The 17100-nt window shown below is 44.5% G+C and overlaps 1 long non-coding RNA gene and 1 pseudogene across 1 annotated transcript; both read right to left on the bottom strand.

Annotated features, from left to right (window-relative positions):
* Positions 1 to 1774: 1774 nt before the first annotated feature.
* Positions 1775 to 12265, bottom strand: Gm39099. Its single transcript, XR_001778297.1, has 3 exons — positions 9152 to 12265; positions 6485 to 6742; positions 1775 to 4798 (listed from the first exon to the last, which is right to left on the bottom strand). It is a non-coding gene; the product is annotated as a predicted gene, 39099 (long non-coding RNA).
* On the bottom strand, positions 16478 to 17100 carry Gm18600 (predicted gene, 18600; annotated as a pseudogene).

Genomic DNA, 17100 nt, shown 5'->3' with positions numbered 1-17100 from the left:
ATTTTGCCAGTGTTGCAAATCGTAATGTAAATATCTGTGTTTTCCAATGGTCTTAGGTGACCCCTGGGAAAGAGTTGTTCAATTCCCAAAGAGGTTGAGAACCACAAGTTGAGAACTGCTCATGTAGACCAAGCTGGCCTTGAACTCACATAGATCTGCCTGCCTCTGCCTCCTGAGTGCTGGGTTTAAAGGAGTGTGCCATGCCACCACACCTTACTCTACGGTTTTATTGTGTTTGTAGATATGCACAGCCAAGTCCCAAGGTTGATTTTAGAATTTTTTATTAGATATTTTCTTCATTTACATTTCAAATGCTATACCCAAAGCCCCCTATACTTCCCCCCTCCCGCCCTGCTCCCCAATCCACTCACTCCTGCTTCCTGGCCTTCGCATTCCCCTGTATTGGGGCATATGATCTTCGCAAGACCAGGGGCCTCTCCTCCCATTGATGGCTGACTAGGCTATCCTCTGCTACATATGCAACTAGAGACACAGCTCTGGAGGATACTGGTTAGTTCATATCGTTGTTCCTCCTAAAGGGTTGCCGACCCCTTTAGCTCCTTGGGTATTTTCTCTAGCTCCTTCTTTAGGGGCCCTGTGTTCCATCCAATAGATGACTGTGAGCATCCACTTCTGTATTTGCCAGGCATTGGCATAGACTCACAAGAGACAGCTATGTCAGGGTCCTGAAAGCAAAATCTTTCTGGCATATGCAATAGTGTCTGGGCTTGGTGGTTATATATGGGATGAATCCCCGGATGGGGCTGTCTCTGGATGGTCCTTTCTACTGTCTTAGCTCTGAACTTTGGCTCTGTAACTCCTTCCATGGGTATTTTGTTCCCCATTCTAAGAAGGAACGAAGTATCCACACTTTGGTCTTCCTTCTTCTAAAGTTTCATATGTTTTGCAAATTGTATCTTGGATATTCTAAGTTTGTGGGTTAATATCCGCTTATCAGTGAGTGCATATCATGTGTGTTCTTCTGTCATTGGGTTACCTCACTCAGGATGATATCCTCCAGATGCATTCATTTGCCTAAGAATTTCATGAATTTATTGTTTTTAATAGCTGAGTAGTACTCCATTGTGTAAATGTACCACATTTTCTGTATCCATTCCTCTGTTGAGAGACATCTGGGTTCTTTCCAGCTTCTGGCTATTATAAATAAGGCTTCTATGAACATAGTGGAGCATGTGTTTTTTTTACAAGTTGGAACATCTTCTGGGTGCATGCCCATGAGAGGAACTGCTGGATCTTCCAGTGGTACCATGTCCAATTTTCTGAGGAACTGCCAGACTGATTTCCAGAGTGGTTGTATCAGCTTGCAATCCCACCAACAATGGAGGAGTGTTCCTCTTTCTCCACATCCTTGATAGCATCTGCTGTCACCTGAATTTTTGATCTTAGCCATTCTGACTGGTGTGAGGTGGAATCTCAGGGTTGTTTTGATTTGCATTTCCCTGATGATTAAGGATGTTGAACATTTTTTTCAGGTGCTTCTCAGCCATTTGGTATTCCTCAGTTGAGAATTCTTTGTTTAGCTCTGTACCCCATTTTTAATAGGGTTATTTGATTTCCTGGAATTCAGCTTCTTGAGTTCTTTATACATATTGGATATTAGTCCCCTACCTGATTTAGGATTGGTAAAGATCCTTTCCCAATCTGTTGGAGGTCTTTTTGTCTTATTGATGGTGTCTTTTGCCTTACAGAAGCTTTGCAATTTTATGAGGTCCCATTTGTCAATTCTCGATCTTACAGCACAAGCCATTGCTGTTCTGTTCAGCAATTTTCCCCCTGTGCCCATATCTTCGAGGCTTTCCCCCACTTTCTCCTCTGTAAGTTTCAGAATGTTTTTTGCATTGAGTTTTATCTGAGCACTACCAATCAATCAACTGCCAGCGGGAAGCCCCATACTCACTAGCAATCTCTCCCCTTGTCTCCCAGTCTCTCATCCAGCCCCCAGATAACTGCCAACAGCCTTTCTGTGCCTGTAGATTTGAAATGGAAAAAAAAAAACTGTGTGGATCCTTGGGGTTGACTTCTTTGGCTTAGCATCACACCCTCCTTGTAGCATGAATCCATGCTTTTTTTTTTTTTTTTTTTTTTTTTATAGCAAGCAAATGTACCACTGCATGGACGTACCACAGCTTATTTATCCATCAGTCAGTCGGTGAACCAGAGTATTTCCCTCCCAAGCCCAGTTCTAACCTTCAACAGCTCTTCATAGCAGGCTCGCTGTGTGCCAAACACACAGAGAACAATAATCTGTACCCCTATTTAGGGCTTCCAAATTTTGTTAGATACACAGATAGAATGCTGAGCAAACCCTGAACATCTGACCAACTTGCAAACTTCAGAAGGGCTTCATGCTTTCATTGACAGTATTTTGGTTATTTACCATTCACACACCACGGCCTGCTTGCGGAGGTTAGGGATCCCTTTCAAGAGACAGCTCTCTCCTTCCACTATGGGTTCCAAGGACTGAACTCGTGTCATCAGGCTTGGATGGCAAGCACCTTTACCTGCCGAGCCATCTCACTGGCTCAGAAAGGCCTTTTAAATAGAAACAAACAAAAACAAAACAAAAACAAAAACCAAACATCTCTACAATACCTGCCACACTAACAAAATAATGATCCCTTGTTCTTATCTGAACATCAATCAGTCCGTAGATAGAGAAAACAAAACTCTGTAAAGCTGACATTTGTCAAAACTAACACTTAAAAAAACATAGGGCCTAGTTTTTTACCCTGGCTAACTTCAAACTCTTTAAAAATATTTTTCATTAAAGAATTTTGTACAAAATGTTCTGATCATGTTTTCCCCTCCCCCAACTTCTCTCAGATCCTTTCACACACTCATACAACTCCACACCCTTCCTTTCTCTCTCTTTAGAAAGCAAATAGGTAAACAAACAAACAAACAAACAAACAAAAAACGGGAGATGGGAGGTGGGAGGAACAAAAGAAACTCTCATACATACACAAGACGAAATCGACAAAACATAAAATCAGAAACCATAATATACAAGCCCAACCAAAGCAATATGACGCAAAAAAAAAAAAAAAAAAAACTACAACAATGTCTTTGAGTTAGTTTTGTGTTGGCCATTTACTGCTGGGCATGGGCATGGGGCCCACCCAGTGAGGTTCCACTGGTGAAACTGATTTTTCCTTTGTAAGCATGTGTCAGTTGCAGTCAGCATCTTGATTAGGGGGTAAGAGCTCGTGTCTACCTCTCTCTTAGTGCAGTACCCTATCAGGCTTCCACCTGTTCAGCCCTGTGCACCTGCCCCAGTTTCTGTAGCTCATACGTGTATCAATCTTGTTTTGTCCGGAGGGCACTGTTTCCTGGAAGTCATCCATCCCCTCAGACCTTTATGATCTTTCTGCATCCTCTTCATCATGGATCCTTGAGAGTTTTGATGAAGGCATGTCATTGAGCACTGAGTGTTCCAGAATCTCACTTTCTCTCACTTTCTGCACATTGTCCAGCTAAGGGTCTCTGTGTTAGTTCCTATCTACCGCAAGAGGACTGGGCCGGGTACTGATTCTGCTACGGATATAGCAGAATGTTATTAGGAGTCATCTTACTGCTATCCTCCGTTAGCAGAATAACAGTCTTTCCTTAGGCCCATGGACTATCTAGACTCAGGTTCTTGGTCACCCAAGCAGTGTCAGGCATGGGTTCCATTTCATGGACTGGCTCTTAAATTCAATGACAGAGTGGTTGGTTATTCTCACAAGATTTGTACCAATATGGCACCAGCATATCTTGTGGGCAAGCCACCATTGTAGACTGGAGGGTTTTTAGCTGGGTTGATGTTCATCGTTATTCTCTGGTAGTGTACAGAGTACTTTTCAGTACCATAAAATTACTAGTGATTAACTCTCTAATTAGGCACCAGCTTGACTGTGTTCAATGAGATGTGTAAGTGTTGACTTCAGCAGTCAGGCCTTACTATCTTTCAGTTTATGGAGAACAACCAATAGCCTGGGCAATACCTGAGATGTTTGGGGTTTTCCACAGGGTCTCTTTGACCATCTCTCCCCACGCCCCTCTCTTATCCCTCTTTTCCATCTCCCTCCCCATTCAATCTTCTCACTCCAGTCCTCCAATGTGGGTGGATCCAGCAAAGTGGTTGCATCAGTAACTTGTTACTGTACCAAATATCTGACAGAAAATACAGGAAAAGTTATTTGGGCTCACAGTTTAAGGGATACCGTCAGGGCGAGGAGACATGATGGCCAGCAGCTCCACCTAGTGGACACCTTGCCTCCTCACACTCAAGCAGACAGGAAGCTAGAAGCAAACACAGCTGGCACAAACCACAAGCCCCGGCCCCAGTGATCCACTTCCTCTAGCCAGATCTTACCTCCCAAATGTTCTCCAACCTCCTAGAACAGTGCTACCACCTGATGACCAAGTGTTCAGATGTGAACCTGTGAAGGACATCTCACATTCAAACAGTAGCTGTGGTTGGGGGAACTCTGCACGTCCTGGCTCACCACATGCATCAACAATGTCTGCCTGTTGTGGTAAGTGACCACAATCTTGCCCAGGTCATAAGCTCCAAAGAACTCAGGGTGAGCCTTCCCCAAACACTCCTACCTTGTAGTGCAGAGGCTTAGGCTCCTGAAGCCAACTGATTGTAGAAGGCATCCTTTGATAGATAGTAGGAATATCTTGCTTCTTCTCAGCCTTGGTCCCCTTTCTTTATCCTAGGAGTTTTGCCATCTAAACCAGCCTGAAACTAGGATGGCAATAGGAACAAGAAGGAAGCCAGAGCCCATTGCTCCTGCAGAGAAAAGTTGCCCAGATTAAAAGAAAACAAACACTGGGGATTGGGGCTGATCAAGGAGGGTAAAGGAAGAGTACTGACTGGTCCTCTGGGCTAAGGAGGAAGAGGAGGCTAGGGTAGGAAAAGGCTTCCTAGGAAGGCAGACCTGGAATTGGGGCTCAGAGGCCACCTTGAGAGGCTGCTAGACTGACACCTGTTTTGCTGACAAGACCAGAGAAAGCAGCACCAGGCTTGGGATATTCATAAATAGCCCTTAGAACCTACAGAAGGTCAAGGGTCGTTATTTTCCTGGCTCCCCAAGAGTCTGCCTGCTCCCTAAGCACGGGAAACTCTAACACCCCTCACTGAAGATGGAGCCTACTGGGCCTTCTCAGGGAGCCCCAGAGTGTGGTTCTGTGGCCACCCGCATGACTGTATCGTCTCAGGGACATTTGGGACATTGTCCTTCATGGACTCAAAGGTTAGGTATAGATTCCACCTTGCTACTGGCAATGAGGAGTCTAGAAGACAGATGGAGCAGCCCCCACCAGCTGTATGCTAATTCCCTGTGTACTCAGTGGACCAGGAAATGGCTGGCCATTTGCGCTGCCATCAACACTCAGAGATGCTGCCTCCAAGTTCACGTGTCTTTAATGCCATCTCCTGGTTAGGAGTCCTTAGAGCAATTGGTCCAGGGTGGCAGGCAGCATGAGGGATGGGACAAGAGATGGATGTATGGGCTGTCTCAGGAGGGCTGCCAAGAGCCCACCTGCATGTCATCCTGCCCTGGCTCCTGTGCCCTTGGGCCTGTCCTCACATCCCCAACCCTGCTGCTCTGAAAGAGCTGCTGGCCTGTGAGCGGGAGGAAATGAGAATAGAATTGCTACAGTGCAGGCTGACCACTTCTGGGGTCTTTGCTGAGCCCCATGTGGCTTTCTGTCATTACTCATGGGCCGAGGGTGACAGGTCACATGAGTGATACAGAAGAGAACAAGGCTTGCACTCATAGCGCTTGATCTTCTGATTCTGTGATGTGCAAGAGGCTGTTTCAGGTCCATCTCCTCAACTTTCTTTCTGTTCATCTCATTCCATACCTTCAGCCCGATGCTTTGGGTGTTATAGCTCTTTCTCTTGTGTCCATAAGTCCTAAGATCCAGGTGTCTAATTTATGGGAGATGGGTAAGTCCTTCCTAGTAAGATAAATGTAGACCTGACTGACTACTCCTACCTGCACACCTCCCTCCCTCCCTCCCTCCTTCTCCCTCCTTCTCTCTCTGTCTCTGTCTCTCTCTCTCTGTGTCTGTGTGTGTTCATGTCTGCGTGTGTTCTATTCACACTATCCAGACTAATGTAGCTCTATAGCCTTTTATATGAGAACATATAATACCCAGGACACCCAGGATCTGAAGGTATCACCTGGGTTACCCCAGATCCTTATCATCTTAGAAAGATCCTGCTGGGAATACCCTCCCTGTATGCAGATACCCTTAATCAGGGACCTCTTTCCCAGGAAGTATGAGAACAGCCAAGAAATGAGAAAGAATTTATCTCAAAACTTAAGTTTAACTTAAGTAGGAAAATACATTTATCTAATTGTTGAGTTAAGGCTACAGATTCATCTAGTAACACAGGCTAAACTAGGAATGAAGCAAATGTGTCTTGGATATACAGGATTTTCAGCAACCAAATTGCATGATAGCTTACTCTGTAGGTCGATCTTCATGGCCGATTTTCACAGCATGGTCTTAGAGAGTATCATTTTGATAAAATTATCCAGGCAAATCATGCAGTGTCCCAAACTTAGTTCACAGCACTCAGATCATCCCACTTTGAGTGTCCTCAGTATTACACCCGCCCATTCTTTTCTCCTTTAGACTGAAGAATGGTCATTTTCTCATCTGCTAAGTGTTTTTGCAAAATTCCTGTGGTCTTCCCGAATCCCGTTAACGACCGTGTGACATCCTGCAGGGTATACAGTTTGGAGATACAGTTTATACTCAGCATACACAGGCTTTGCAATTGCATCTGACAATTAGTGAGACAGAAAATAAGGATGCTATATGAGATGGGCTGAGCAAGAAAGGCTGGGAGAGTCTGGCAGGGGTGGGGGTGGGGGGTAGGTTTATATGAATGACGCTTACATAGATACTATGTAGCCCGATGGCAATGTGATGACAAGAGAGGCAGGGAGAGTCTGGTGGGGGGGGGGTGTAGGTTTATGTGGTTGAAGCTTACATAGATACTATGTAGCTGGATGGCATTGTAATGACTTTCACTGCCCTAAGGAAAACATCTGAAGGACACATTAATGAGTTGTAATGAGAAGCAGGACCAAACTTCTTTTTAAGTGTCTGGTCCTCTTCCCTTTGTTAGGAAGCAGGGGTCAGGGGCGACTGCTTTCTTCTCCATGGCTCCTGTTGGGTTCTCCTGGGCCAGGTCCTAGAGACAACCTGACAGAAGACACAAGCCCAGAAAGAGAAGCAGCCCTGTGCAGCACAGTCACACACTGCTAAGTAAACCTCTAGATTCTTGGGGACCTCCTTAAGCTGAGTTCCACCGAACTTCTCCTTCCTGGATAGACAGAGGGAGAGAACACTGCCCTGGGCTCTCTCCCCAGGAGTCAAGGTGGTGGAAGGTGGCACTTTGGAAAGCCACCCTTATAAAGCATCAGTACAACTTGGGATAAGCACTGCCAGGCTCTGTGTACATTTTACAAGTCTCTCTCTCTCTCTCTCTCTCTCTCTCTCTCTCTCTCTCTCTCTCTCTCTCTCTCTCCTACTTTGTCTTACTACTCTGTTTTTGTTTTTGTTTTTGTTTTTGTTTTTGTTTTTCTCATTTTAACGTTGAAGAAGTGAAGACACAGGACTATCTATTCCAGGGTGCACCATTGTGAGTAGAGATGTGCTCCCAGGCTGACTGCCTGGAGTACCTCATACTTAAGACAGACACTGCTAGACAAAGTCTTAGCTTTCTGTCACCGTGGCAAATACCAGAAAGAAACAACTTAAAAGTAGGCAGGCTTCATTTTTGCTCATTGTCTGGGCGAGATTAGTCTTTAGTCACTTAGCTCCTGGTCTCTGAGCCTAAGGTCAGGCTAGGAATCCTGGTGGGAGGGCACACTGGGCTGAGACCCAGACAAAGAAGAAGTCAGGCACGCCCTCAGCAATGCACTCCCTCCAACCAGATCCCACATCCCAGTAAGAACATCCATCTCTCAGGTCAGAGCCCTCAGGATCCAGTTTCTGCTCAGAGACTGGATCCACCACCTGGGGGCCAGACCTTGACCTTGGCCTTCAGAGGAAGACACTCCTTAGCCAGGCCTAAACAGACACTAACTTGGCTTTTTCTTCTGGATGTGGGAAACACAAGGAAACAACACTGGGTATTGTCCGGCTTCCACAGTTGATAAGGATAAACTAGAGACCAGGAAGAACTTGCTTGGTCTGCTCCTTTGTTCATCCAGCGCAGGAACAGTTAAAACCCAGTGTCCTCTAAAACCTTAAGGATGCTGCTCATGAGTCAAGAAGGTGCCTCCTTTCAAAGGCTGCTTTGCCAAAGCTGTCGTCAGTCTCACCAGGCACAGAGTATTTTTGTAAAGATGTTTCATTTCTTAAAACTAATAAAATAATTGGGTTGAATATGCTCAACGTAGACCTTCCCCTACCAGTGAGCTCTTTTATGGCCACTGAAAAAGTCACTTTTGGGTAGGTGGGGGGCTCATTATCCCTCAAGAGCTTGCGCTCATTTGCATATGAAAGAGGAAGTTCATAAAAGCCCTTTCTTATTTTCTAATGTGGGTTCAAATCTGGGGCCATTATCATCCTATAGAAAGACCCAAATGGCATATGGATCATTCTGGAGAGAGGGGGTGAGTGCCTTTTAAGAGAATTGTTTTAGGTTTTGCAGGAAATTAATCAGAGGGATGGGCTTTGTGGAGCAGGGAGCAAATCTAATCTGTCCTTTGTTCAAATTCGCCCTGCTCCAATTCCTAGCAATTGTACACAACATGATCTTTTGTTCAGGAGACACTTGTTACATGCATAATTAGAGACTGCAGTAGCTGTGTTTAAAGAAAAACTGTTTTCCAATGTAATGTGTGATCTTGATAATAGTATTTTCATCAAAGGTAGCAATTACATTCATTAAGCTGAGACTGGCGTGGAGGCGAGGAAATTAAGTGGGAAGTGAAGAAAGAGCTCCCCTCCCCCCCCCCCTTTTTTTTTTTTTATCTCCTTCCCTTTATAAGTTGAAATGCACCATGGTGAGCTGTAACTGGGAAATACATAGTGAATATAAAAAAATAAAGTCCCTTCTTAACCTTTCTGAATAATGACCCCACAGACATCCCTGGGACAGACACCATGCACGCACTTTTCAAATTAAAGGGCTTTCTTCCGCCTTAATTTCCAATGCAAGTTTTAAACGAGCCCGACATATGATTCGGATCTTTAAAGGCTGCTGGGATCTTCAGGATTAATTCAATGTCCTTTTCACACATAAATTAGTAGTTTTGTGTCCTTAAAAAAAATCACAACAAGGCATAAATCAACCAGTTTAGGAGAGAAACAAAACCAGGTACCTACTTCTAATCACGCCTTTAACTATTCATCAGGCCTCATTCGTTCATTTCGAAGGTGTTGTAAATGAGGAGAGCACACTTGAGATGGAGAAATGGCACCAGGGGAAAAAAAAGAAGCCCTGCAGATCTTTGAATCTGCATTGCTGGGAGAAAAGACCAAGTATGTGTATGCTTGTGTGTGAGCACACGCATGTCTGTCTGTCTGTCTCCTCCAGGCAGATGTTCTGTGTCCTCACACTCCTAACAACTTGATTAAAAGTCCTGCTTAAAACATAACCTTGCAAGGTCTCAGAGGATCTGGAGCTCAGATTTTATGCAACAGAACAGAAAGAGAGTAAGATGCTCCCAGCGAAAGCTGAAGGGCCCACCCCACTTCTCAGCATCCTTGTTCATGACCATGTTTAACCTGAGAAGTTTTCTGAGAAAACGAAAACAGTCCCCAGAAGTCAACTGGGACTCCTCTCCTTTCCACTGGGATGTGTCCTCTCTGGGTTGACTGTCCCACAAGTCATGCCCATCACCTCAGAATAAAACCAAGTATTTAGACAGCATCAACACTTTCTGTTGCCTGCACAGAGAGGCCCTGATGGCCAACCTAGGTCCAAGTCTAGGAACTAGCAGTTGGTTTGACTTTAGGAGACAAGAACATTGGGTAAGTGTCAGGGAGACCCACCTGGTGGTCCCAGCCTGCTGCTGTTCACTGATGGCTGAGTGTGGGACCGGTAATTGTCTTACCGTGATCCTTTGAGGTCGGCATCAGTATTACCATTATATCCACTTTGCATTTCAGAAAAATCCAGCCTTACAGAGATCAAGCAAGTAGCCACTGCTGTAGTCAGAATATTTTCATCCTTCCAAACCCATAGGCTGAAGCCGAGACGCCCTGGTATAATGAGATGGGGTCCCTGGGAAGTGGTAAATCTCGAGGAGTCTACCCTCAGGAACAGGAGCATCATCCTTACAAAGGAGCTGGAGGCAGCTCTTGTCTAATGAATCCTTAACTGCATGGGTTTTCTCAGGATATGGTCTTAGCTATTTGGGATGCTAAGATGGGTCGGGCTTGGAGAAAGGATTCTTTCTCTTATATCCCAAAGCTTTCAGGATTCTAACTTTTTCTTCTTCCTCTTGTTCTTAATTCCATTTTTTTTTCAGTCAGGAAAAAACAAACAAACAAACAAACAAACCTGTAATCCTAATTTCAAAAGTCTCACAGCCTTTGAGCTGGCATGGTGGTGCACTCCTTTAATCCCAGCCCACAGGAGGCAGAAACAGGAAGAATCTCTGTGTGTTTGAACCTAGCGTGGTCTATGAAGTGATTTCCAGCACAGCCAGGACTTTTGCACCGAGAAACCCTATCTGGAAAAACAAAGAACAAAACAAACAAACAAAAAGTCTTACAACCCACCTAACTTTAATTTTCCCAAATGCTTCTTTCATCTTTCTCCTCCTGGGGAACTCTGGCCTGCTCCCCAGCACCCAGAGACCCATACTCAGCCAAGGCAAAGTTCTCCATCACCGTCTGGTGTATCCTGCATTCTGTAGCTGCTGCTCCCACATCCACCATGTTTCTCCAGCAATGGCAGCTGGGAATCTTCCCTTTGAGTGTCTTTTTCGCTTTCTAGGGGCAGTGTTGCTCGATGTATCCAGGCTCCAGCTTGTTTTCCGAGGTTGTTCTTTTGCTTTTCCTTAAGATTTTGGGCTTCTCATTACCCACACTTGGAAGCTCCTGGCCTAACTTCATATTTCACTTGCTAAGAAAAATAAAGTTGGGCTATCTTCCTACATTTGTCTTCATCCCACTCCAGAGAGTATCAGATACCTTTAGGGACAAACTGGTGGGGAAGGGCTAGCGGCTCTACCTCCTCTCAAGTCCTCAACCTAAACACTTGGCTTGAAAACAGGAATGTACTTCTGCCATACACATATATGTCTTGTTCATACTCCAGGCCCCACAAGGGTGGATAGAGCCCAGTTAGCTTTCCTTATGTCAAGAACCTCCCTCACCCACTTTCCCCCAAAACTCTGGTTGGCCCAGAGCTTACTCACTAAATAGACCAGGCTGGCCTCAGACTCAATTTGTCTCCCTCAAACTCAATTTGCTTTCCTCTGCCTTCCAAGGGCTGAGAGTAAAGGTATGTATACCTTTCCTGGCAGAAGCCAATTCTTAAGTGAGGAAACAGCAATCTATATGAAAACACAGCAACAAAGGCCTTTAGAAAACATAGCGCTTAAATTAATTAACTAGAAGCTTCGTGATGACTAACATTTTTGGTACTGGAATACTCATGGTAGCAGGGCATGCTACTGGAGGAGAAAATAACCATTAATTTCACCTGGCTAACAAATCCTGCAACCTGTAACCGAGACCTGACTTTATACACTGGTGTAATAATGGCACAAATGCTATGGGATTAACCAACCACTTTTTGATTGAATTTAAGGTCTACTCTGTGAGGTGGAACCCTTAGTTTGTGCTGCTAATGTGGCTAAGACTAAATAGTTCATTGGCCTATGGGGAAAACCTACAACTGTTATCCTGCTAAAGGAACATAGCAATAAAATGACTCCTAATGACATTCTGCTCTACTGTATAGATCAGTACCTGCCGGGCCCAGCCATCACCAGAGAGGCTTCCTCTTGTAGTACATGGGAACTAACACAGAGACCCACAACTGGATAAGGTAGTGAGAGTGAGAGACTTTGGAGCATTCAGCCCTGAATGGGATGCCCTTATTGAGCCCCCTCCTCAAGGCTCGGGATCTATGAGGAGAGGATTCAGAAAGACTGGAAGAGCCAGAGGTGGTAGATGACTCAGGGAAACAGCATTTTCCAGACACAGCAGAACTGAGACACACATACACACACACACACACACACACACACACACACACACACACACACACGAGCAGGGCGTGGTGGCACATGCCTTTAATCCCAGCACTCGGGAGGCAGAGGCAGGCAGCTTTCTGAGTTCAAGGCCAGCCTGGTCTACAAAGTGAGTTCCAGGACAGCCAGGGCTATACAGAGAAACCCTGTCTCAAAAAAGCAAACAAACAAACAAAAGAGCCGATGAACTCACAGAGACAGCATCTTCCAGACACAGCAGAACTGACACACACACATGAACTCACAGAAGAGACAATAAGAACACAAACAAGACCTATACGGTTCAAGCCAGACATAATCCCAGCACTGAGTAGTCCCACTACTAACCAAGACACAGTTCTATCCCTAACCAAGATTTGCAATTGATACCTGATGGGGAAAAGAAAATCAATTCTCACTCAGTGGAGCAACACTGGGTGTATCAACCATACCCCAGGGCAGGCCACAGACGCAGGAGTGGTTGGTTGGCTAGTGCAAAACAGAATCTATGTTTATGTCTGTGTTGTTAGGGCCTAGGAAAGATGCTGAGGCCTAAGTAACAGTTACCTGGTTAGCCTACTATTTTAAGGAAACTTTCTCATGTTTCTGATGTTACTAGGAAACTTTCTTTTTTTAAAAAATTTTTTTTATTAGATATTTTCTTTATTTACATTTCAAGTGTTATGCCTTTTCCTAGTTTCCCCTCCAAAAGCCCCTTATGCCATCACCCCTCCCCCTGCTCACCAACCCACACACTCCCACTTCCCTGTCCTGGCATTCCCCTATACTGGGGCATCGAGCCTTCACAGGACGAAGGACCTCTCTCCTCCTATTGATGTCCAACAAGGCCATCCTCTGCTACATATGTGGCTGGAGCCATGGGTCCCTCCATGTGTACTCTTTGGTCGGTGGTTTAGTCCCTGGGAGCTCTGGGGTACTGGTTGGTTCATATTGTTGTTCCTCCTATGGGGCTGCAAACCCCTTCAGCTCCTTCAGTCCTTTCTCTAGCTCCTGCAATGGGCACCCTGTGTTCAGTCCATGGTTGGTTGAGAGCATCCACCTCTGTATTTATCAGACACTGGTAGAGAGCCTCTCAGGAGACAGCTATATCAGGCTCCTATCAGCAAGCACCTGTTGGTATCCACAATAGTATCTGGGCTTGGTAACTGTATATGGGATGGATCCCCAGGTGAGACAGTCTCTGGATGGTCATTCCTTCAGTCTCTGATCCACATTTTGTCTCTAATCTCCTCCCATGGGTATTTTGTTCCCCCTTCTAAGAAGGACCAAAGAATCCACACTTTTGTCTTCCTTCTTGAGCTTCATGTGGCCTATGAATCTTGGGTATTCTGAGCTTCTGGGCTAATATCCACTTATCAGCAAGTGCATACCATGTGTGTTCTTTGCGATTGGGTTACCTCATTCAGAATGATATTTTCTAATTCCATCCATCTGCCTAGGAATTTCATAAATTCATTGTTTTTAATCACTGAGTAGTACTCCATTGTGTAAATTTACCACATTTTCTGTATCCATTCCTCTGTTGAGGGACATCTTGGTTCTTTCCAGCTTCTGGCTATTATAAATAAGGCTACTATGAATATAGTAGAATGGTATGGTTAGGTCCTTAGGTAGTACTATGTCCAGTTTTCTGAGGAACCCCCAAACTGATTTCCAGAGTAGTCGTACCAGCTTGCAGTCCCACCAGCAATGGATGAGTGTTCTAGCTCAGAACCAGATGGTTTAGTGCAGAGCTCTATTAGATCTTCAAAGAAGACTTAATACCAATACTCTTCAAACTATTCCACAAAATAGAAACAGAAGGAACAGTATGCAATTTGTTCTATGAAGCCACAACTACTCTGATACGTAAACCACACAAAGACCTAACAAAGAAAGAGAACTTCAGACCAATTTCCCTTATGAATATTGATGCAAAAATACTCAATAAAATTCTTGCAAACCAAATCCAAGAACACATCAAAACAATCATCTATCATGATCAAGTAGGCTTCATCCCAGGGATGCAGGGATGGTTCAATATACAGAAATATATGTAATCCACTATATAAACAAACTCAAAGATAAAGATATGGGTTTTTTTTATTATTCTAGATGAATTTGCAAATTGCTCTTTCTAACTCTATAAAGGATTGAGTTGGAATTTTGATGGAAATTGCATTGAATCTGTAGATTGCTTTTGGCAAGACGGCCATTTGATCATTTCATTAGATGCTGAGAAAGCACTTGACAAAATCCAATACCCTTCATGATAAAAGTCTTGGAAAGATCAGGAATTCAAGGCCCACACCTAAACGTAGTAAAAGTAATATACAGCAAACCAGTAGCCAACATCAAATTAAATGGAGAGAAACTTGAAGCAATCCCACTAAAATCAGGGACTAGACAAGGCTGCCCAATCTCTCCCTACATATTCAATATAGTACTCAAAGTCCTAGCCAGAGCAATCAGACAACAAAAGGAAGTCAAAGGGATACAAATTCGAAAGGAATAAGTCAAGATATCACTATTTGCAGATGCTATGATAGTATACTTAAGTGGCCCCAAAAATTCCACCAGAGAACTCCTAAACCTGACAAACAACTTCAGCAAAGTAGCTGGATATAAAATTAACTCAAACAAATCAGTGGCCTTCTTCTACTCAAAGGATAAACAGGCTGAGAAACAAATTAGGGAAACAACACCCTACACAATAGTCACAAATATGGTTAAGAGCACTTGCTGCTCTTCTAGAGGACCCAGGTTCAATTCCCAGCACTCACAACCTTCCATAACCCCAGTCCCAGGGGAATCTTATATCCTCTTTTGGCCTCTATGGGAATTGCATGCACATATTGCACAGACATACATTCAGGCAAACATTCATACATATAAAATAAAATATATATATAAAATCTCAAAAAATATGCTATGACCTAATTATTCCAGTAGTATGTATTAGCCAGGAGAAATAGCACATGACTACTCCAGAGTCTTAGCGGTGGCCACACATCAAGAACCCAAGCTTTTGAGATTCAGCAACAAAGGCATTTAAGAAATATAGCTTTTAAATGAACTACTTAACTTTTAATAGACTTATTTAATTTATTTTATGAGTATTTTGCTTGTATATATGTCTATGCATCATGTGTGTGCCTAGTGCCTAGGAGGTCAGAAGAGGACATCGGATCCACTGGAACTGGAGTTATGGATAGTTGTAAGCTGCTGTGTAGGCAAGAAGTGCTTTTATCCACTGAGACATCTCTCCAGCCCCAAACAAACAGACAAATACATTGACTGTTTAGGAAAGAAGAAAGTCTATTTATCCCCAAAACAGCATTGGTAATGAAAGAACCACCAGTCATAACTTGAAAAGGAGAGGAGGGGAGCAGAGGCAAGCAGAGTTTTAAGTTCAAGACCAGCCTGACCTGGTCTACAAAATGAGTTCTAGGATAGCCAGGGATATACAGTGAGACCTTGTCTTGTAAAACCAAAAACTGAGAGAGAGAGAGAGAGAGAGAGAGAGAGAGAGAGAGAGAGAGAGAGAGAGAGAGCAAGAGAGAGAGAGAGAGAGAGAGAGAGAGAGAGAGAGCAAGAGAGAGAGAGAGAGAAGTTTTACCTTCACAGCAAACTTTAGAGGTAGGTATAGAGATCACACACCATTGCTTCTCGGCCTTTTGGCTAAGATCAAGTGAGATCACACACCACCACCACCACCACCACCCATCAGGCTTATGAGCCTCTGTAGGTTCACTTACTTCTGAAGTCCACAGGTCACATTAGTGTCAGCACTTGGTGGCCAGTGTCCTGTGGGCTTGGACAAGTGGATGATTCATCATTATGGCATCTCACAGACAGCATCTTCTCCAACCCACCAACTCATCTTTCTCTCCTTTAACTCCCAGAACCCACTAGTCTCTTCCCCACCACCATAATCCTGCTTTTTTTTCCCCCGAATATCATCATCCAGATTCCGACCCTGTGTTGCCCATCCAGCGGTTACTCTGTGCTTATTTTGCTTTAGCATATCTCTTCATGGTTTGATAGTTCATTTCTTTTTAAAAAATTTTTTTAACAATTTATTTTATTCAACTTGTAAATGAGTACAAATCCCTGGGCATTTGGGATAGGGGGTGACAACTGAAGGGTGGGCATGAAGGAGAAGGGAAATAGGGCAAGGATAAACACCACAGTGATCGAATCTCTACATGGAAGGGGAGGGGAGGGTGAGTTCAGCACAGAACTCATATCTAGAGGATCGCCATGGTGAGGAGGCCTATGATTTAAGCTGCCACCAGCTTCTGTCCCAGTGCAAAACTTAGGTAACTGGCTACTGAGTTCATCCTGTAAAGGCAGTAGGAGGACAGCCTCAGGGTCCATGCTGGTTAGCAAGAAGAGCGGGTGGGAGCTGATGCCTGCTGCCCTGGGTGGGGTGTGTGTGTGTGTATGTGTGTGTGTGAATTCCTGTAGGTGTCTAGCTGGGGTTGGTTCTATCCTCACTGGAGACCCTGGGTTGGCCTCAGAATGTCCCTGAAGCTCAAAGGGGGTACTATGGGGCCCCAAAAAGAAGACATGATGTCTTTTTATCCAACTACTCATCCCTTACCCTGCCTCCTCAAACAGCTCAATGCAGTCAGACCTGGACATCACCATGGTTGGGGATGGGAGCCAAGTGTCGAATCTCAATGTCAATGCAAGACTGAGGTTTCTAGTAGACTTCTGCATCAAATACAATATGCTTGGCAGGCACTGTACACAGTGGTTTAGAGGGCTGGCAGCTCCAGAAACCACTCCTTTGGTAAATCCTGAGTACTAGATCTAGGGAAAGTTCAGCACCCCGATAATGGAGTCCTGAGCAAGGAGGGGCCCCGTGACT

Source organism: Mus musculus, chromosome 7 (genome assembly GCF_000001635.26).
Source record: "Mus musculus strain C57BL/6J chromosome 7, GRCm38.p6 C57BL/6J".
Classification (NCBI taxonomy): domain Eukaryota; kingdom Metazoa; phylum Chordata; class Mammalia; order Rodentia; family Muridae; genus Mus; species Mus musculus.
This window is presented reverse-complemented; position numbering and strand designations above follow the sequence as displayed.